This window comes from Protopterus annectens, chromosome 1.part0, assembly GCF_019279795.1.
Source record: "Protopterus annectens isolate FY-2018-M chromosome 1.part0, PAN1.0, whole genome shotgun sequence".
Taxonomy (NCBI): Eukaryota; Metazoa; Chordata; order Ceratodontiformes; family Protopteridae; genus Protopterus; species Protopterus annectens.
In genome coordinates, this window is record NC_056725.1 from 1604368827 (window position 1) to 1604392019 (window position 23193).

A 23193-nucleotide genomic window follows, 5' to 3' on the forward strand; every position below is an offset into this window, starting at 1 on the left:
AGTGCTTAGAACACAGTTTGGATCATTTCCAGTCACTATTTCTCTCCTTGTGTTTGTTACTGATTGCCACAGGTAATCCTGATAGTGGCAGTGTGCAATCAGTTAGGGGGCACAGAGGTTCTGTGTAACACTGAGTTTGTAGCTCACACATCTATTAGCCTTATTTTGAATGCAGTCAGTATATCTATGCATACCCATTCCACTGAATGCTCAGATATGGGACAGCTTGAAGATAACATGGTTGATGTGGTTACTCCAGTTGCAGAGCTGATTGAGTCTCACCAGCACCATTGTGAGGGTGTGGTGCCATGCAGGAAGGTTGGTAGAGCTGCTAGGAGGAGGCCTAAGGTCCACCCTTATACTGATGCTGGTGTGTCATTGCATGCCACCAGCCATGTGTATACAGCTGTCATGGAGGCTCAGGCACATTCAACCAGGGTTTCAAAAGAGACAGTACAAGTCCTAAATGTGGTGAATTCTGACATGCATGACTGCCTCAACCATGTGGGTGACTCATTGGATAGGATGAATAACACTTTTGATCGGGCAGTGTCTGTGATGGTACAACTTCTGTGAGAGTGATGGCTTTCATGTGTCTGTAGAGGCACAACATCCTCTGGTGTTAGCTGATGTGGCCGTGTCACTTCCTGTAATAGCACTATTTCCACTGTTCCCTCAGTGATTGAGGTGTCCACAGCCAGATGTTGTAAGCCATGGAGATGTGATCTTGGATGTAGTCATGAAGAGAGCTCATCCAGCAGACAACACTCACACTGAGGTCGCACCCCACTTTGAATTGGGGACATGGAAGTGCAATACAACTCCTGACAGAGGCAGTTTGCATCATCAGGAACTAGCAACTCTTCCATGCACAGCTCACATGGATTCAACATGGCAGGACATAATGTTTGCACAGAGCTTGATTGTGTTAATGTAGACCCACACACATCTCCCAAAATCTAACCATACTGACCCACACACATGTAAACCAGGAAACCTTAATGTTGATTGGGATATATTTCCTATTAGTGATCCAGAGATTTTTCCTACTTAACTGCATGTTCTGGGTTTCTAACTCACATACAGTCTCTTCTTTGGCATCAGCCTTGGCCTACTGCCACCCCCCCCATGCAAACGATGATGACTGTGCCATACTTTTTGTGTATCTGTGTTTCACTTAGGGTTGCATATATGTCTGATGCACAGAGCAGATAGCTAAGAGAGTCTTTCTGAGTATGTGTATTATATGCATCTTTATTACATAAAAGGATTTTGGATGTTTTTTCTAAATACTCAATTTGGAAGGCTTTTTTTTTCATTTAGTATTGTAAGCCATGCATTCACACCAGTGATATTGCATTCATGCTCTACTTGTGAAGGGTTTATGTTTAACCATCGAATGGAATGTTTATTAAATGGCTAACATCGAGCCCTATTCATCAAATATTCATTCATCGAATGTTCATTTCAGTGAACGTGTGACACAGAGAAAGTAACTAGTTGGCCAACACTTTCCTGACTTGCACACAGCAATATTTCAAAGCCCTTTTCCCCACTGTAGTGCAGTCTCGGAGTTGGTATATATAATTGGGGTGGTGGTTTTGTGATACTATTATAAAACATGACTATACTTTCACTTTCAAAGATTATAACATTTTCAGTTTCAGTGGTTTAGACATTAACATTCAACACTTCAATTTATTTTCAAAGGGTTTCAAATTTATACCTTCCAGGAAAGCAAATATTTCCTGAGCCATAGTAGATTTGAAACTTTTTATTAGGAAAAAGAATTTGGCCTTGTTTTTTTGTAAAGAATTAAAGGATAGGCAACCCTCCACACCTCTGAGAAAGAAAAGTACTTTCAATCCACCCCTCCACCCCCAACTTAAAAAAATAGAGAACATTCTGGAAAGAGAAATCAGGAAAGAAGTAAATAATCATAGGGTTTACCCTAACCTTACCAAAGATGAAAGTGTTTATTAGACTCCCTCAAAGCTGAAAGAACTGTGAGAATCATGCAACCAGAAAAGGGGGGGGGGTGGTACAGTATTGATGGACAGTATTCTTTATGAATCTAAAATGAAGGAACAGTTGAGTGATAACAACAAATACTCCAGGGCTTCTATCAACGAGGTAAACATTGCCAATTCTAGAATCAGTCTTATGCTCAATGATTTATTAATTGAGGGCTTAATTAACCTGGATACCTTTATTTTTTTAACAAACAAGAACCCCGGGGTTTCATCAGTATTTGGGATTCCAAAAGTCCATAAAGACTGTTTGGACCCACCACTTCGATTAATAGTGTCCTCAGAAGGCTCTATTACAGCCCTTTAGCAAAATTTGTAGATGTGAAATTAAAAGATTTATCTTTAAAAGGTCCAGCGGTACTTAAGGACTCTTGGGATTTTCTCAGACAAGTAAAACCTAGTCTTTATATGGAGGAGTTGTTATTTGTTACCTTAGATATTGTTGATTTATTTGGTTCTACTTCCCATGATATAGGCTTATAATAGTTGGAAGATTCCGTGAGAGAAAACGGAAATCTTAATAATAATGATTTTACCAATTGCCTATTATTAATGGAAATAATACTTGAAAATAATTACATGTATTACGAAGGTGAGTTTTACAAGCAGAATGAAGGGGTAGCAATGGTGGCAATATGTGCCCCGACTTATGCTAATATTATTTTAACCTGGTGGGAGTATAGATTTGTGCTTAATAGTAAATTTAATAGTAGTTGGTTCCTATATAAATGTTTTTTGGATGACATTTGTATTTGTTGGACAGACAGTGAAGACAGATTTTTTTTAATTTTTATCCTATCTAAAGAGTACTACCAATTTCCTGGATTTTACTTATAACACTAATTTACCAGGAATTAATTTATTTAGATGTTAATCTCTCCAAAGGGAATGGCAAGTTTGCTTCTAAAGTACATAGAAAAAGTTCCTTTTCAAATTCGTATCTCCACTACAATAGTGAACACCCCTATTTTCAAAAGAAAAATCTTATAAAAGGCCAACTGGTAAGGATTAGTCATATGACATCTCAAGACAACAATTTTAAGACAGAGTGTTGTCTTCTCGGGGATATGTTTAAGGAAAGGGGGTACCCGGTAAGTTTAATCCAAAAAGTTACCTCAGAAGTTTCTGAAGGTAGAATGAACAGATTTGCTTCAATACTTGGAAAGAACATACCTATGGATACCCCTTCAAGGTTTTTAAATAACAACGAACATCCTATGGATAGAGATGATTCTTATGGACTTTACCAGGGATTCAGGGGTTATCAGGCAGGCCATTACCCAAGAATGGGAAAGATTTAAGGAGTTTTCAGATGTAGACACTCTATTTAAACACCCTTTAAAATTTACATGCAGAAAGGACAGAAATATTAAGAATTTATTTGAGCTTGGAGGGGGGTACTTAGTACAAGGCAATAATAAAAGGTAGGCACCTACAAATGTGGTTTGTGCTCTCAGTGCCCCTACATACACAATGGATCCTTTATAGAAATTGTCAGTAGGGACAGGAACATAAAGAGTAACTGCTTTTCAAATTGTAATACTAGTGGTTTGGTCTATTTGGCCTTATGTAAGCAATGTGAATCATTTTACATAGGCAAGATGGAAAGAAAATTAAAAACACGTATTTATGAGCATTTTTATGAAATTAGGAAAGAAAACATAAACAATGCCCTTTTCCGTCATAAAGCTATATGTCAACAGGCATCTTTCTCTTTTTTTTGTATTGGAAGTGGTGGGAGGCCAAACTTGAATATCGGGAGCTTTATTGGCAGATTGTACTTGAAGCTACAAGAAATCCAGGTTTGAATGACATGCTTTCTATCCTTCCAGTTCTTAAATTAAGAGTTGCCAAACTTTAATTCTGCCAAATGACCACTAGATGGTAGCAAAGTACTTCACCAACACACTAGCATTCTTTAATTTAAATATTCATTTATAACAATTATACAACGACCCCCATTAATATTCAAAAATGTGCACGCTGATTGGTCAGCGTGCACGTTGTAAATTAGAGTTATAGCAATGGAAAAAGGTCCGGTCGCCTGGCTTTTTTCCATTATTATAACTCTTTTTTTACAGCAACGGAGAACGCAAGATCTCCGTTGTTTTACACTGTCTTGCTATGTTAAACTCGTTTAACATAGCGAGGCAGCTTTAAAAAAAGCAATGGAGATTCTCCGTTGCTTTTTTTAAGGCTGTCTCACTATGTTAAACGAGTTTAACATAGCGAGACAGTTTGTAAAACGCAACGGAGATCTTGCTTTCTCCATTGCTTTTTTCAAAACTGTCTCGCAATGTTAAATGGGTTTAACATAGCGAGACAGCTTTAGAAAAAGCAACGGGAGATTCTCCGTTGCTTTTTTTAAAGCTGTCTCGCTGTGTTAAACCCATTTAACATAGTGAAACAGTTTGTAAAAAGCAACGGAGATCTTGCTTTCTCCGTTGCTTTTGCCCAAAGCTCTGATGTACTGCGTAGGCATACACATGAATAGTACATCAGAACTGCCGCAGAATACCAGATAGCTGTGGAAGGGTAGCAAGGAGGCATTATACAATGCCATTATTTAAGAAAATTAATTATTTTTTTTCTTAAATAATGTCATTGTATAATAGCAATAACCCCTGGGCGTGGGTTATTGCTATATTATTTAATGGTTCTACTTGGTATAGCAAATATCATAAAATGTTTTATATTATACTTACAACTGGTCATTTTATATTATTTTTAAACACACATTTATTTATTTATATTTATATGTATCTTAAATTACTGATTGTAATTGAATGTTTAATGTTTTTTTAAAAAGTAGATAGGGAATTTCATTGGTTTTAAATTAACTGTTTTTTGTCAGACATTGGTCAAAGATTCTTAGCCACGTATATAAGCTCATGTCTTTTAGTTCAGGGGTATTTCACATCTGATGAAGTTTGTACGAAAACGTATTACTACCTGTTATAGCGTTTATGTGTTTTGGTGCTTTACACACGTGTTTCACTATTTTCGTTTGTAGTGGCAAAATAAACTGTTTATTCCTCGGACTCGGGCCCTCATTTGGATTTCTCCTGTGAACTTTTGACTTTGGTTGTGGTTTGTATTGTTCGCTTGCATCTCAGTGGTTGGGTTATTGGTTAACATATGTGCAAAACCAGAGGTAAATCTGAGATTTCCCATCCTTTGGTACAAGTTATATTTGAATAGTGTTAAGAATGAACTTTGCTTCACACGGATGGGAAACCTATTGCAGAGAAGGGGTCATCCTTGTGAGACATACTTGTGCCTCCAGCATGTCCTCTTTATGTCACAAAGAAGGTTTAGGTCCTTAGAATGGGTATTGCTAATGCTATTTGTTTTGTGGAAGTGCAACAAATTCATCAGTATGGGATCAGAGGATGTCTTGTAGGCTAGGGGTAGATTGCCATGCAACAGTCTGTGGGAGATCAAGTACAGGAATAGGTCATATTCAGCACTGCAACCATTCTAAATGTGTTATTCACTTAGGACTTACTGTTTACTCCATGTGCTTTTTAGTGAGGAATATTTGTAGTCTCTCAAGCTGTTTCAAATGGGTGGTCTGGAAGGATGTGTTGTACTAAATAAATGGTCTAGTGGGAGATGAGTACAGTGAAAGAATGACCTCCTTGGACCTGGATGCCATGTCCTTACTTATAAGTGGTGAAATGTATAATGATTTACTCACCACAGCAGACACAAGATGGTCAAAGGTCAGGTTACCATCAAATACATTCCTAGATCGATTGCCAATGGGTTTAAGTCTAATTTTGTAAGTTTATCTATATTGCCTAAGTTAACTGTGGTGGTGGTGCTGCGGTAGCATTGTCGCCTCACAGTTAGACGTTGCCCATTCGATTCTCAGTTAGAGCATCTTCTGTGTAGCGACGTGTGTGAATGAGCGTTCCTTCATTGAAGGTTGTGCGTTAGGCCCGGCAAGCCAGTACGTAAAAATCTACTGCCAATCATTAGCGGACCGGAGTTCTCTGCGCGACCCCTAACCGGGAAAAGCCGAAAGACACAAATAAATCTATATTGCCTAAGTTAGATATTGTGTTGAACACATTGGTCAGGTCAAAGTAGGGATTTGTTTTGCCATTGTTCATAGTTTGTGAACTGTCCACCAAATTAAGTAAACATGACCTGCCAGTGACAAAACAGAACTGGTAGAGTCCAGTGTTTGTAGGTTTCCTATGTCATTGTTAATCAGATCCATGATAATTCTTTCCCTGCATATGAGACTAGTCAGTCTTATGGGTCTGCATTTTCCCAGGTTTGTGGAAGGCCACCTACATTGTAGAGGGATAACAGTTACAGTCCTCTGTTTCTTGGTGCAAAGCTTGTCTGGAGACTAAAGTTAAATAAAGATTCTAGCACACATGGCAAGTCATGTTTTGATTCTATTTAGGAGGCATTCTGAGATATCATCAGTACCAATTGAAGCAATGTTCTTGGCCTTGGAGACTGCAGTGAGCGCCTGCTACCTAGTGCTAGTTCATAGAGGAAGAATGCATAGCAGGTAATGAGTGGAGAATAACAATATTGATTAAAGAGGACATAGTGACAACAGGGATGTGATACACAGATAAATATTGTAGAAATGCAAGGATATTCAACGTTAAGTCAAAGGAAAGGAACTAATTAACAGCAATGGGGGGCAGAATGGGAGCACTGGAGAGATTCCTGAAAAGGCAGTTTTTGTGGGTTTTGGAAGAGGCAGAAATGAAAGAAAGATAAGGGAGTAAGCAAACTGATGTGTCAAAGGGGCACAGCCTGCTTGTGAAAAAAAGTTATAGAATAGGAGTTGGAGGACATAATCAAATGGTTGGGAGATGTAGTGCACCATTAATTGTTACCATGCTTTAAGAATATATACTACATGTAAGAATTGGGCACCAGAAGCATTATCTTTAATTTTAATTATAGCAGTAGGTAGAGTAAAGTCAATCCAAGCATTATCAACTGTCTGATTATTTTTCACCATAAAAACAGAAGGAGTCAACAGAAAATTCATTAGGAATAACTGTGATGAAAGGTGATAATAATTCCTATATTTTGGGAAAGAATAAAACTACTGGTAGCAGAAAAGATGGATGTGATTCATCTCCCCTACAACTCCACTCATTAAAACTGATTTGCTAACATTGCTTTATGTGGAAGGGAGTCTCTTCTCCAATATCTTAATGCTGATATCTCCCTTGCAATCACTCTTTATTACAGCTAACATTAAAGTGACCCAGTTGTGGACTAAGTCATAAATTGAAATAATTGAATTAGCCATGATGAGTTTAAGTGTGATATACTAGAGATGCTACATAACTCACAGTATAATGACAGGGCAGGGAAACATTTTGACCATCTTAGCAGTCTATTAAGAGGAATTTCATACTTTTAATGAAAGAAGCAAAACAGATTTTTTTTTTGTTGGTATGAAATGTTTTCAAGGGAGAGCATATTATGGCATACTATAATTAATAGTGCAACTCAGTATGAAGGAAAGATATTACTATTGAGTTATATCCCTTAGTAAGTAACTGAATAGGTAAAAAAAAAAAATGGCAATAGGTACCAGAATAGACTTGTAATACAGTCTAAGGTACCAAAGAAGCTTCAAAACCAGCTACTGAATAGGTGTAACAGACAAAGCAAACAGAGAGAGAGAGAGAGAGAGAGAGAGACAGAGAGTTAAAGGGAGAGATGTCCACTAAATTTGATATTGTATGGGCCAGGACTGGATGTTGTCTATGTAGATTCATAGATTCATAGACTGTTACTATGCCAACAAACGGGGGCCTTTCTAAGCCTAGCCATGTTGTCCTGAAAGAATAATGATGTCCTGCATCCAAACAGGACATTGAGGACCAGGCATTTATAAGCTACCTCTGTCCATAAGGGACATGGATGCCAGGCCTCGTGCAAATTTCCTAGTCCTCATCCACTGGTCTAGGTTGTACTTAAACCGGGTAATGGACAAACTCAGCTTCACGTGGATAGGAAGCATGTTCCATAGGAAGGGCAGTCTCTGGGACACATATCTGTCACTCCAGCATGTTCTGTTTAAGTCACAGACAAAATTTGCGTCCCACAACTGTGTATATCTGGTGCTGTTTGACTTACAAACATGTAGGAGATTCATAAGTGTAGGGTTTGTGGATGCTTTGTAAGCCAGGTATAGATTACCCCTCAGTAATCTATAGGAGACTGAGTAGAGGGAAAGGGCTTTAAGGCACTCTTCATAAGGCAGGTTTGTTACGCCTTGTATTTTTTTTGTAAGGAACCTTTGAGGTTGCTCTAGTTGCTGCATATGCCTGGTCAGGTGCATACTAAAGAGAGCATTGCACTCTGTGATTGGTCTGATATGCACAGTGTACACTGAGATAATGATCGCTTTGGACCTAGACATCATGCCCTTATGTATAAGTTGTGCAACATAAAAGTACTTCCACACCACTGTGGACACATGGTGGCTGAAGGTAAGGCCACTACGTGCGTACCCAGATCCCTGACCACTGGGTTGACTCTTAGGGGTGTATTACCAACATGGTAATTAACTGAGATGGTTCAGTTACCATTTCTTAGGATTTAGTTTAAGACCATGGCTTTGGCCCTACTTGTTACTCAGAGATAGGTTTTCTTAAAGACTACCAGTGTCTGCAGGGAAGTTGAGGATAACACCCAGCTTGCAATCATCTGCAAACTTAGTCAGCTATAAACCTTCAGCATTTGCTTTCATTTCATTGAAATAGATGACAAAAAGGAATGTACCCAGTACAAAGCCCTGGGGGACTCTGGCAGTGACTGGCCACTTGGTGGAGGTTGTCTCACCTATTTTGACATCCTGGGTCCTATCAGTGAGCCAGTTTGCTAGCCAGTGGATGATAGAAGGGTCTATACCTAAATTAGTGAGCTTTTCTATAATGAATGAGTACAGTATTTTATCAAAAGCCTTGGTCAAGTTGAGGTAAGCTGCATGCACAGTCTTACCAATGTCTCTCAAAAAAGTCCACCAGGTTTAATAGGCATGACCTTCCTTTAACAAAGCCAAACTGTGATGGGTCAAGAGTTTGCAGGTTACCTATTTCCTCATTTATCATATCCATGATAATTCTTTCCATGGCCTTACATTCAAGGCTGGTAAGACTTATGGGCCTGTAGTTACCCGGATCACTGGTTGAGCCTTCTTTGTGCAGGGGAATGAATGTAGCCATCTTCCATTCCTTGGGTACAAAACCTGACTGAAGGCTCCAGTTCAAAAATGATTCAAGTGGACCAGAGAGGTCATGTTTCATGCTATTTATTAAACATGCCAGGATATTATTGGGGCCCATTGATGCAAAGGAGGAACAAGGATTCATAGTTTCATAGGTGAATACTATGCTAGCTGCCATGAAGAGCCATTTGAAGCCTAGCCAATAACCAGAAATCAGAATCAATTTCTATACCTAGTATCTCTGACCTTAACCATTTTGTTGAAACCACTCCCCATTAGATTTTCATTGTTTTAGCCTTATCCCCATACCCAACAACTTGCACAGGGTTGGGAATGGAATGGGTATAGCAGTGTGGGTATGTTACTTTTTTCCATGGGTGGTTTAACCACTCAAGACTGCCCTAACACCTTTGAAGTCAATGCTCACATGTCTGTTGTCTTCACTGAAGACTAAATCACAAGAAGGTAAATGCTGGAGATGCGCATTCCCCTTTAAGAGATGTAACCGTCTGTAGTTGTGTCACTTCTCTCCTTCCATGCCAACTCCCACACGTGCCTCAGCTATTAATCAGTTGTGTCACTTCTCTCCTTCCATGCCAACTCCCACATGTGCCTCAGCTATTAATCAAATTTGGGTCACCTGAGTCACAGTCATGCTTTATCAATTAATGCCATTAGACTGGATGGGGAGAAAGAGTGATAATTGTAATATATGCAGTAGATTAGGTAGTGCCTGAACCATCATCTCAAGATGTAGCAGTGTTTAAAGATAGAATAAATTGGTTATGGGGGTTAGTAAATGACAATTAATGAGGTAAAATGTAACAAAATCAGCCTGACTGACAAGAGTAAGAGCCAAAAGTACAGAGATGTTGGTAAGGTAAACAAACCATGACAACAAAGGGTGTTTACCAAAGCATGTATGTGGCATGCAAAAAAGAAGAAGTAGGTAGTGTCACCAAAGTCAGAGTACATCAAAATACAAAATTCAGAGAATGAATGGTTCCACCACCAATCCTGCTAAAAACTAAAACTTTAATAAAAATGAGCGATGATAAAATGAAATACACTGCCTCATAAACCGGATAAGCTCTTTCGATGTAATACCTTTTTCAAATCCTAAATGTTAGCCAGTAAAACTTCCTGTTAAATACCTTCATTCTCTGATATTCACTCATTCAAGAATACTTGGTAGCCATAGCAACATACATACCCTTCCAATTAGGTTATTTTGAATGCTGGAGAGGTTTTCCTTTTAGTTTAGGTTTTAAAGGAAAATAATGCATTCAGACCTGGTGGTTGATCTGAACGCAATTTCATTACCCATGTTATTTCTTCAGTTTCCATTTGATTTACTAAATCACCACCTCTTAATGTTTCATAAAGCATAGCTATTTGGGCATGGGGTTCCCATCGCTACTCCTGACTTCTGCAGATAATAGACACTACCATATAGAAATACGATGGGAACCCCAAGCGCAAATAGCTATGCTAATTTGGTCCTGGCAAGATGGGAAGAGCTATGGAAAGTGGATGTTAATAACAAATGGAATAATGATATAGTATTCTACAATTGGTTCATGGATGATATTCTTCTTCTATGGGAAGGTGCTTCAACTTCCTTGGTCCAGTTTGTATATTTTTTGACCAGCACAACTTTGTTTTTGAAGTTTGAGGTGATCTCTTCTAATATGGAGATAGAATTTTGGGATGTTAAGTTGATGTTAGATGACACAGGATGTATTAGTACTAGAATGGACATAAAACTTGTATGGCGAAATCATCTGTTACGCAATACCAGTATGCATCCTAGACATGTCCTTGACAATATAGTGACCAACCAATTAAATCGAGTGTCTAAACCTTGCAAGAGGGATGAAGATTATATGGTAGAGCAAACCAAACTCATTAATGACTTTACCAAGAGAGGACATAAAATCAAAGAAACACAAATTAATGAAGAAACTACTTTGGAACGACAATCTCAGAGAGTAAGACCTTATTTTTAAGACCAAAGAGGAATAACTAAGGCCAAACAAAAAGAGGCAAAGTCCAATTTGAAATGTCAGCTAACATACAGTACTGACAATCTTGCTATTCGTAACATCATCAGGAAATTTTGGCCAGTGTTAATATCGGACAATAAAATTAGAGAAACTGTTGGAGATCAACCCAGTTTTTTATTTTAAAAACAGGAAAAATCTAAAAGACTGCTATGCTACAGAACAGAAACTGAAGCCGTCTATGAAAACAGGAGCTTTCAAATGAGTAGGAGAATTGGTAAGTTCAGATGTGGAAGTTGCAAGGCATGTTCTTACATTAACAACTCGAATATCTTTATACGTCCCTTAACTAAGAAGAATTATAAATTCGAAGAATTTGACAATTGTTGGAATAAGAACATCCTGGCAGACAGGTTCAGTGCAAACTTCACCCCCCCTCACCCCCAAAAGGGCCCATAACCATACCAGAAGAATGTAGTGTCCCTAAAATCACAGATGCTCAGGTTAAAACAGCTCTCTTCAAAGCCAAAAACACAGCATCAATGGGACCGGATGGAGTCTCAGGCTGCGTCCTACACAAGCTCAAAGATGAACTAACCCCTCACCTAAACACACTGTTCAAACTCAGCTTCTCCACAGGCTACATGCCCATAAATTGGTGTACAGCAATGGTTATTCTGCTCCACAAAGATGGAGCCACAACAGACTCCAGGAACTATTTCCCTATAAGCCTGACTAGCTTGGTCTGAAAGGCTATGGAGCGCATCATCATGGATCTCATAAACAGAGACATTAGGAACCTCCAAACACTGGACTCTACCCAGTTCGGCTTTGTTATGGGCAGATCATGCCTCCTAAACCTGGTGGACATCTTTGAGACAGTTACTAAGGCTATAGACAATGGAAAGGTGGTCCACACAGCCTATCTAGACCTCACAAAGGCCTTCAACACCATTCCCCATTCAGGTATTATAGACAAGCTCACCAGCCTGAACATAAACCCCTATGTCACGAGATGGGTTGCCAACTGGCTCTCAGACAGAACCCACATGGTAAGAGTTGTGGGAGCAAGGTCTGACTCTAAATCAGTTACAAACGGTGTTCCCCAGGGCTCAGTCCTAGGACCTGGGACCCCTCTTGTTCAGCATATACTTCTCAGAGGTACAGGCAAGCACAGAAGGACTATGGCTGACCACGTTTGCAGACGACTGCAAATTAGGGGCTATAATTGACTCTCCGGCAGAAGCAGACATCCTCCAAAAGGGTCTCACTGAGACAGATACCTGGTGTCAAAACCATGGCCTCAAGCTAAATGCCAAAAAGTGCATGGTCATCCCCTTTGGAAAAAACAAAGTACCCACAAACTACCACATAAGTGGTAGCCCCCTAAATACGGAAGATGTAATAAGGGATCTGGGGACCCAAATAGATAGTAACCTCTCCTTTGATAATCACATTGCCAAAGTAATTAGAAAATCATTCTATGTAGCCCACCTAATCACAAAAAAGTTTGCATCCTGATCAAAATAGGTCATTGTGCCCCTCTGCGCATCACTCATCAAACCCATCATAGAGTACAATGCTCCATTTGGGATGTACATTAGAAGACACCTGCAACAGTTGGAAAGACCACAAAAGTACCTCACCAAGAGGATCACTGGCCTCAAACAGATGCCCTATGCAGCTCGACTGAAGAAACTCCAGCTGTACCACCTACTCAGAGGTGATCTCTGCCTGACATACAAAGCCATGTCCAACCCAGAATTGATGGACATGCTCCACCTAAAGAAAACCATATCCCCTTGAGCCATTTGCTCTCGGGATCTAAACCTCACCACAACAATAAATAGGACATGCTGGAGGGATAGATTCCTGTCCCAGAGACTTCCCATGCTCTGAAACAAGATTCCAATCTACATTAGGCAGAGTTCCTCACTAACCCTCTTCAAGAGAAACCTTGACGAGTGGATGGGAAACAGAAAGTTTATCCCGGGGATCACTTCAATGGCTCTGTTGGACAGAGGCACACGGAACTAATCTAAGGGGGCGATAAAAGCCAACACATTCCGGCTAGACTTATAAATGACTTTGGGCAGTTAGCCTACTACCTATCTATGAACCTATGAACCTATGAACATCATCTATGTGGCAACCTGCAGTCACTGCAAGGCATACTACATAAAGAAAACGACTCAAATGCTTAAAGAATGTATCCTAAAGCATTTATCCAACATAAGAAACAAAGTTACCAGCAATGCACTTTATATGCATATTAGTGCAAATGGCAGCCATTCTTTTAAGTTTATGATACTAACTAGGCTTCATGAAACATTAAGAGGTGGTGATTTAGTAAATCTAATGGAAATTAAAGAAATGAAGTGGGTAATGAATTTGCACTCAAATCAACCACCAGGTCTGAATGTATTTGTTCCTTTAAAACTTGCACTAAAAGGCAAACCTCTCCAGCATTCAAAATAACCTAATTGGAAGGGTATATATGTTGCTATGGCTACTAAGTATTCTTGAATTAGTGAATATCAGAGAATGAAGGTATTTAACAGGTAGTTTTACTGGCTAACATTTAGGATTTGAAAAAGGTATTACACCAAAAGTGCTTATCCAGTTTATGAGCCAGTGTGTTTCATTTTATCATCACTCATTTTCATGTATGTGGCATCTCTTTTAATTGGTAGAATGTTGAAGAGTAAATGGGAAGCACATTACATGTTATCTATCTAAGTGAAAAATCTTGTGCTTAATAACATATTTTCTTTTTTTTACTTAACTATTCTTGTATATCAGTAAAGCAGACTTCATACCTAGTGTATGAGTCACAAGGCTATACAACCTTTCTAAATATTTTGCAGGATGAGGACAAACCATTCACAAAAGCACAATAATGATTTTTAAGTGTAAATCAAACAGAAAGGGTTAAATGTGCTGGTATGATCAATATAAGGATAGAGGTGTCTTGGGAACAACTAAGAAAAAAGGCAACAAACACCACTGGACCATCTTTGTGATCAGATGTAAAAAGTAAGTTCAAAGATTCCTAAAGAGCAGTAGAGATATAAAATGAAGACAAAAGATCTCTACAAGTGATGAGTTTTGAAATTTGTTTGGAATATGAACTGCCTATTTTGTGCAAACTTGAATGTGAGATTAAATCATATATACAAGTTAAGAAAGAATTGTTTCAGGCAACAGTAAAAAGAATGTATTAATGGCCCTTGGTCTTCACTTAGTGATTGGCTGCTGATTGCTGAGCATAATAACTCTGGTACAATACACCACTGGTTGTATTTTATACAATAAAATATAGTTTAATTATCTGTGGTATTGATTCTGTCTGTACTAGTTAGTTTGTATGCAAAAGAGTATAAGTCACCTTTGAATGCATGAAACATGAAAATGTAAAAGAGAAAAAACATGAACAGAATTAAAAAAAAAACATGCATGTTAGTTATATACAAGAGATGTAAAATGTAGTAGTGATAAAGGGGTGAAATATATTGAAGTACTGAGCTTGGAAATGCTAAAGAGGAAAATAAACATATTAAATTATTAACTCATGCATACATCATTGGTATATTTCCCTATGCTGTCTCCACATCATGTGGCCTGGGACTGTTTGTCCTCCTTAAACAAGTAAATTCTAAACTAAGAGGTGGTGCGATTAAAGATCAGGGTGTTAGGGTGTGAGAAATAAAATGAAAAAAGGCTATTTGCCTACAAAGCACTACAATGGAACAGTTACAGAATTTTGTTCCAAGTTATACATATTTTTATAAATGAATAAATTAAAATTATTGACAACATTGTGAAAACTGTCATTAAAGGAGACAAAATAATACATTTGTATGCTATACACTAGAACATTACTAGCTGTTAGTCATTATGAATGTATGCACTGTTTCAGTATTTCAATTAATATCTCCTCAAGAATATCTCCCCAAATCAAGCAACTTAATGCTATTACATTGTATTAACTGAGACATCTAATATGATAGAGAAAACAATAAGTATATTATGCTATGCAGCGGCGGCTGGTGACTTCAAATCAAAGGGGGCTGCAGGAGACAGGTGAATGGGTGGGGTCAATGGGAAGGGGTGTGTCAAACTAGAAAGGGGAGGAGCTATGATCAAAACCACAAAAGCTGTAAATTTAAGTAAATATGCTGCCCTGGGTGCCAAACCATCATTATGAGAGTCCAATCAAGACAAAATGAAGTGTAAAAGAAAAAATATATCTCAGTGCATTGGCTGCATGACAGCTTGCTTAATATCTAGATGGAAACAAAAAGATTGTGAGGCATGAAAAAATAAATTACTTTTTAAATACATTACTGTAATGCCAGTCAAAATCAAATATAAGAAAAACAGGCAGCACTCAACTCAAACCACTTCTCCTTACACTGCAGTTCTAATTATAATTTATATTCAGCGTTATAAAAGTACCAAGTAACATGCTGAAAGTAGCAATCTCTGTGATACCCCCACTTGTAAAAATATTTCTTATCCAAAAAAGACCTGCTGCCTGACAACTATCTTTTTGTTTCATGGGGAAAACATGATCAAAGTAAAAAATGAAAAGCAAACAAGAAACAAGCTCAGGATACATTGCTTACAGGATTCCTGTACAGGTAATGGACCACACATGATAGATTGGCATTCTGTTTGGTTTACAGGTGAAGCCTGCAAAGATGACTGCACGTCTACAACAAATGTAATGAGCTTCTTAAAAGAATGTAATCCTGTCCTTTATTACAAATACTGTCATATGTGTTATAATACCTAAGGCTTATACATTATCTAGTTATGTAAGTATTCTCTGCATGGCAACAACAGAAAGGCTTTCAATGTTGGCAATTCTTTAACAGTATGCTTATTAAAGCTTACATCTTACAATCTCAGACAAGCTTACCTGATGATCATTAAAGCATTGCTACTTAAACACAGAGCAACAGGCACTTTCTGAATAATAATAAGGATAAATCAACAGTATAAAAATATGGCAGAAACCAGAACATTCTGAAGAATCAAGGATTGTATAAAAGAACCACTTGTGTCTACCTTGGATGGGGGGATAATCTGCACATTTACACTGCATAACTGCTCCTTGCCTTGCTTGGACACATCCAGAGTCACTACATTGGGGAGTGGGGTGCAACAAGTATGTCACAATTTGAAATGTCTCTGGCTGACTGTGATGGCCCTGACACATTTGTCATACCTCTCAACCTCAGAACAAGAAATATGGACAGAGCCATACATAGAAGTGGGACAAAGGCCCAACAATAAGGACAATTTTTAAATATTGCTCTTATAAACTTAGAAAGATAATAGAATAGTAGGTCTTGCATTAGTATGAATTTTCTGAAAGGTACAAAATCTGAAACTCAAATATCTGTCATTATTTTCTAACTTCAGTCTTTAATGATTTGCCACTAATTTGCCAAAAAACACAATTTTATGAAAAATGGACCAAAAATGTGATGCAAAAATATAAAATAGCCACACAATACAGCTGGGAACCTGTCAAAGAAGGGACACTTTTTTAATATTAGTACTGCTAACTTGAGCAGCTAACAAAATAAAATAATCTACATGCATTTCTGAAATAAAAGTAATCTATAACTCTGATTATTACAGTTATTTCTTAATTGTAAGCCCTCCACGTTTTCTTCCAAAATTGCCAATTTGTGGTGGGATTATTAGGGGAAGAGCAACATTTTGAGCCAAAATCAGGGACAGTTGAGAGGTTTGGATATGCCTAATTCTATAAAGCAATTTATTTGCATGTACCTCTCAACCTGTTAATGCAGAAAATCTGGACAAGGACAAATATACTGGGGGAACATATAAACAGTACTATAAATTGTTGTATAAACTGAGACAATTGATAGAATAACAGTTCTTGCTTTAGCATGCATTTTTATGAAGGTTATAAAGTATGAAACTCAGTGTCTGTCATTATTTAGTGACTTAATTCCTAAATTATTTGCCAGAAAATCACACATTTTATGAGGAACAAACCAAAAATAAGAAGCAAAAATCTATTAATTCTGTGAAAATCTGGACATTTGAGAGGTATAGTTCAGCCAGGGCTGTCTTTGAGTTTGCCGCCCTTCCCCCTCACAAAATCATGGTCAAATGGAGCCTCCCCCTGCAGCCATTCCAATGAACTATTACTTGGCTATTTCACTCTATTTACCATAAACACTAATGTGCATACTGCTTTACTTCTACGATGATTTGGACTTCATTTGAAAGTTTTATTTTGCCTTTTACAGCACAAACACCAAGACATATGCTAAATAAAGCAATGCAATCTCAAAATGAAAACAGACTTAGCATTAAAACTTCTCTGCCCTTGAAACTCATATTCATTGAAACAGCATTAAAACTCAGATTCAAAGAAAATACATTTTGCCAGTGGCAGATAAAGATTAACTTTGGGCTGTTTTCAAATCATAGGCCCCTTGCACATGAAACATACACGTGGTCTTTGATACACCTTCCTGATTGTATTAAATTATATTCCTTGTACAATATAGTACAGTTGTTAGAGGGCATTTTAAATTTGTTTTGAACATTTTTCCAGTAAACAATGAAACAAAATGCATGCACCAATAATGACAAAATTGCCCAATTCAGAAAATGTTTCCAGTAAACAATGAAACAAAAATGCATGCACCAATAAAACTGCCCAATTCAGAACATTTCTATCATAAAAGTCTAATCAAACTTCTACAGTCCACCAGTATCAGTAAATATGCACAATCTCTGAAGAAGTAAAAGTCATCTAAATAATTCCACATTAAAGAAATCTGTAACTAATGAAGAGGTTGCTGCTAGCAAACAACTTTATATTTCATTGTTTCATCTACAAATAAAGTGCCTGTTGCCCTTGAGGAATACATTGCCTAAGTTGCATTAAAAAATGATAAGCTAGTAATATTGCAATAGGGAATGGATGACAAACTGATAACAGGTTGATAGTTACTAGGTATCTTCACCAAAGAGGACAGCAGCATCCACCCCCTTTACAATACAGTACAGTAGGAGCAATGCATCTACCTACTGTGGGAGTAGAACCCACAGCCTTCTGCATAAAAAGCAACTACACTACCTATTGTGCTATTAACAACATGAGCAGACTCGGCATAAACAGCACTAAACTTTTGTTCCTCTGCAGCTCTCAGCTTCTTGCAAAATCTACTTGACACTCAGCTGCATCTCTGAACTTTGCAGCACAAGAAATCTGGAAAAATCCAAAATTTAGGGGTGGGGAGGCAAATGACCAAAACATAAGGACACCTTTTAAACATTGCTTGTATAATGTTGGAAAGTTGTTAGAATAAAATGGTGTGTTACCACCATACATTTCACTGCTAAGTATTGAACCCAGGACCCTGTGCAAAACAGTCAGAGCAACATACTACTATGACAAACCATCTGTTTTATGAAAGAAAGGAAGACAGAAACTTAAATGGCTACCATTAAGTGAATTCAATTCTCACCATAGCTGTCAACATCTTAGCACAGAACACCTGAACAAAGCCAATAATGGGGGAATACAGCCCCCAAACATATTCAGTGAGTTCAGTTATCACCATAGCTCTCAACCTTGGCACAAAAAAACTGGAAGAAGCCAATAATGGGGGAATACAGTCCAAAAAATAGGGACAGATATCCATTAAGGACACTCACACAAACACAGGGAAGACATGCAGATTCCACACAGGAAGGCACCCCAGCCAAGAATCAAACCAGACAACCTATAGATGTTAGGCAACAATGCTACCACTGCACCACTGCACTACTGGCTGTGTTAAGTAACAAACATACAGAAACCACAGATTTTATGAGGAACAGAACAGAACAAATATGAGGCAAAACTCTGCAAATGTTTTACAAATGGTGGTGGGTAAGGAATTCAGGCTCTTGTTACTTGGGCCCAAGGTACAGGCTTCACACCTTATTCTCTACCCACCACCATGTAGCAACTGGGGCATTTTACACACACACATTCTTATATTTATTTATTTGTTTGAAGAATTCTTTATTGTCTTAGCTTTCCAAAAAAAGATACCCATCATTTCTTTTCAAATCAATTATGAATTAAATGTATCCAGATGAAGGTTGTATTAACTAGGTAAAGTATAAACACAGGAGCTTCTCTTTAGTGTTCAAAAGCCATTTTGGTAAACAAAGTACAAATCACACAGAAACCAGCAGTATACCTGTTACTTCCCAGGAGCAATTTTTACAAAAAAAAACAAACTATATAGATTAAGCACTTTCACTATTACAAACTTTGCCAAGGCAAATTACTTGCACAACATTTTCAGGTTTAATATTCAAACAACTGATCCAAAAGCAGCCCTCCCAAGTATGGCAGGTGCAGAAGGCCAAAAACAGTACAGTAAAATTCAAAAAACGCCAGCACAATAAGAGTAAGAAAAACACACTAATTAATATGGCAACACCAACAAATAATGCAAGGAATCAGACCAGTTTTGGCAACCCTGCCTTCTTCAGTGACACACACAATAATTAAGTGCTGTTATTTATACCTTGACTAATTATCATTTAAAGCAACATCACCCAAAAGGCTGTAAATCCCAAAACACAATTATAAATGGTCATTAAGACCTGGAGAAGTAATCCACCTAATCTAATGATCCAATTTTTTTCTTTCCTATTAAGAAAGGCATGCCACCCCAATTTACTCGTCCTGTCCCCCTGAATCTTGTCAATAATTATAAAATGAAAGCTGACTGTACTGTGAGTGAGAACATGTTTGTATAGAGCATTTGATGTCCGTTTGTTCTGAATGTCACTTAAATGTTCAGAAATACGAATGCGTAGTGGCCATGAGGTTTGTCCTACATAAAAGGAGGAACAAGAACATGTTGCCAAATAAATCAACCAATCCATCCCACAATTGGCAAAAACTTTACATCATAGACCTTGCTAGTGTTCTTGCTTGAAAATTGTTTTGATTTTAACATGTATCTACAAAAGGAACAGTGTCCACAGGGGAAAGATCCAATTAATTTATCTCCAGTTAAAGTTAATTGTTGGTCGAAATGTTTAGCAGTATTACCCCATTTATAATGATGCTTTTGGATCGGTTGGATGTGTTTCCTCAGTGTGGGCCTTGAGTAAGCACTGTTTAGTTCCATGGCTGGATCACCATTCATTTTTCTCCACCATTGGCTTTTCCCAATCATAAAACTGCTTGCCGTCTCTTTTGGGTAACTGCCTTCTGAATCTTATGTGGAGATGTGTTCAAGACACAAAGTCTATTTTTATATTAAATAGGTCTGGTGACTGTAGAAGTACTTAGTGTCCATTTTGGCTGAATTTGCACTTGGGATTACTCTTTATATAATGTGGAAAGCGGAAGCTTACAAACATTTACAGGGTGTTAGGCATTATATGTTCATGCCACTGGACCCCACGATTTGCTTCAAGAAAGAGATGACTCTTCTCTTGAACAAGCAGTTGAGGAGGGTATAATTAGTTGTTTTGTTAAAAAACATTTGACAGTAGGGGACCCTCAGAAACAATACTTATATTTGTTACCAAAAATCCATAAAAATTTGGAGAAGCCACAGAGGAGGCCTATTGTGTCTGGCATAGGGTCTCTTACCAAACCCTTGTCTGTCTTTTTGACCAAATATTTACAGACATTGTTGAAGTTAGTTCAATCTAGAATTCAGGACACCACTGATTTTTTGAAAATTATATCAGACTCTTAATTGGAGCCATGTTGGTTGGTGTGCACCTTAGATGTTATGGCCCTATATACTAGTATCCCTCATTGGGCCGGATTGGAAGTCATCAAATATTGATTGGATAAAGCAGACATTTACCCTCCTGGTTTCAACACTTTACTGATATGCATGGCTGAACATGTTTTAACAAAAAATGTCATTTACTTTCAAGGGGACTGTTATTGGCAAGTACAAGGGATGGCTATGGGGGATTCTTTTGCCCCCATTTATACCAATTTGTTTATGGGATTTTTGGAAGACCATCTTATTTAGGACAGTTCACATAACATCTTTCTGGCAGAAATGGATATCTGGAGAAGATATCTGGATGATTGTTGGATGATATGGTGGGCAGATGAAGCATATCTATTGGAATTTATTCAATACCTAAATGATAATAAATGGGGTACTGAATTTACACTTAACATGGATTTCCAACAAATAAACTTTTTGGATGTTACAATAACAAGAAATGTTGATAATACGTTAAGTTCACAGGTCTTTCTTAAACATCCACAATACAATAATTTATTATATGCAACTAGCCTACATCCATGTCACATTATCAAAAATATACCTAAATCACAATTTTTATGAATTAAATGAATCTGTTCCACAGGGGATAGTTATGAACATTTTCAGGAGGATCTTATACATAGATTTTGAACCTGGGGTTACCAATGCAATAATATTATATCTGCCAGCAGCTGGGCAGTGGGTCAAAGCAGGTCAGAACTATTGGACTATAGGGATAAATCCTACAGTGATGAGAATGCCGTAAGATTTGTGACCACCTATGGAAGAAACATTAACATTGTCAGGGACATTATAAATTATAATTGGAACATTCTACTAGCTAATGAGGAGCTTTCTAGTATTCTTACACCTAAATGTCAGTTTTCATATCGGAGAGGGCGTACCCTTGGCTCATATTTTAATCATTATAAATGGGGTAATAATGTTAAACATTTGGACCAACAATTAAGTTTAACTGGAGATTAATTTTGATCCTCCCCCTGTGGATATTGTTCCTTTTGTAGATACATGTTAAAATCAAAGCAATTTTCAAGCAAGAACATTAGCAAGGTCTATGATGTAAAATGTTTTGCCAATTATGGGACAGATTGGTTGATTTATTTGGCAACATGTTCTTGCTCCTCCTTTTATGTAGGACAAACCTCACTGTCACTACGCATTTGTATGTCTGAACATTTAAGTGACATTCAGAACAAACGGGCATCAAATGCTCTATACAAACATGTTCTCACTCACAGTACAGTCAGCTTTCATTTTATGATTATTGACAAGATTCAGGGGGACAGAACAAGTAAATTGGGGTGGCATGCCTTGCTTAATAGGAACGAAACAAGTTGGATCATTAGACTGGGTGGATTATTTTCTCCAGGTCTTAATGAGCATTTATAATTATTGTGTTTTGGGATTTACAGCCTTTTGGGTGATGTTGCTTTAAATGATATTTAGTCAAGGTATAAATAACAGCACTTAATTATTGTGTGTGTCACTGAGGAAGGCAGGGTTGCCGAAACCGGTCTAATTCCTTATAATATTTGTTGGTGTTGCCACATTAAATAATGTGTTTTCTTACTCTTATGATGATAGCCTCTTTTTGAATTTAATATTCAAACAAACCAATTACTAAACAGGTGGTGATATATTTTTTATACCTGCTTTCCTTTTCATATATGATTTAAAGCCCATTTTACACATGTCCTCAAGGTTATCATAAACATACAATTAGAGGAAAAATATGAAAAAAAATCTATTCTTTAAACATTCATGTGTTTAAAATATGAATGAAAGTATTATTATCTCCCAGTAGGTTCAACATCTTCCCTACATAATCTATTTTGTTGAAGACCACAATTGGACCCCCCTTGTCCGCTGGTTTAATCGTTATATTATTATCTACTTAGTTCACTATAATTCAGGTTATAAATCAAAGTGCATATAAAATAAATTAATTGTTTACTATGTTTAATATAAAAGGTCTTACTACCATGCATGGAGTAGAGGTCTTTCTCTACTGCTGTAATAATACATTGCGTGAGAACAACAGTGGAGTTTTTTGCTTCCTTAGTGGTCATAACATTGAAATAATGATTAAGATCTTCATTATTGATATGCTTACAAGG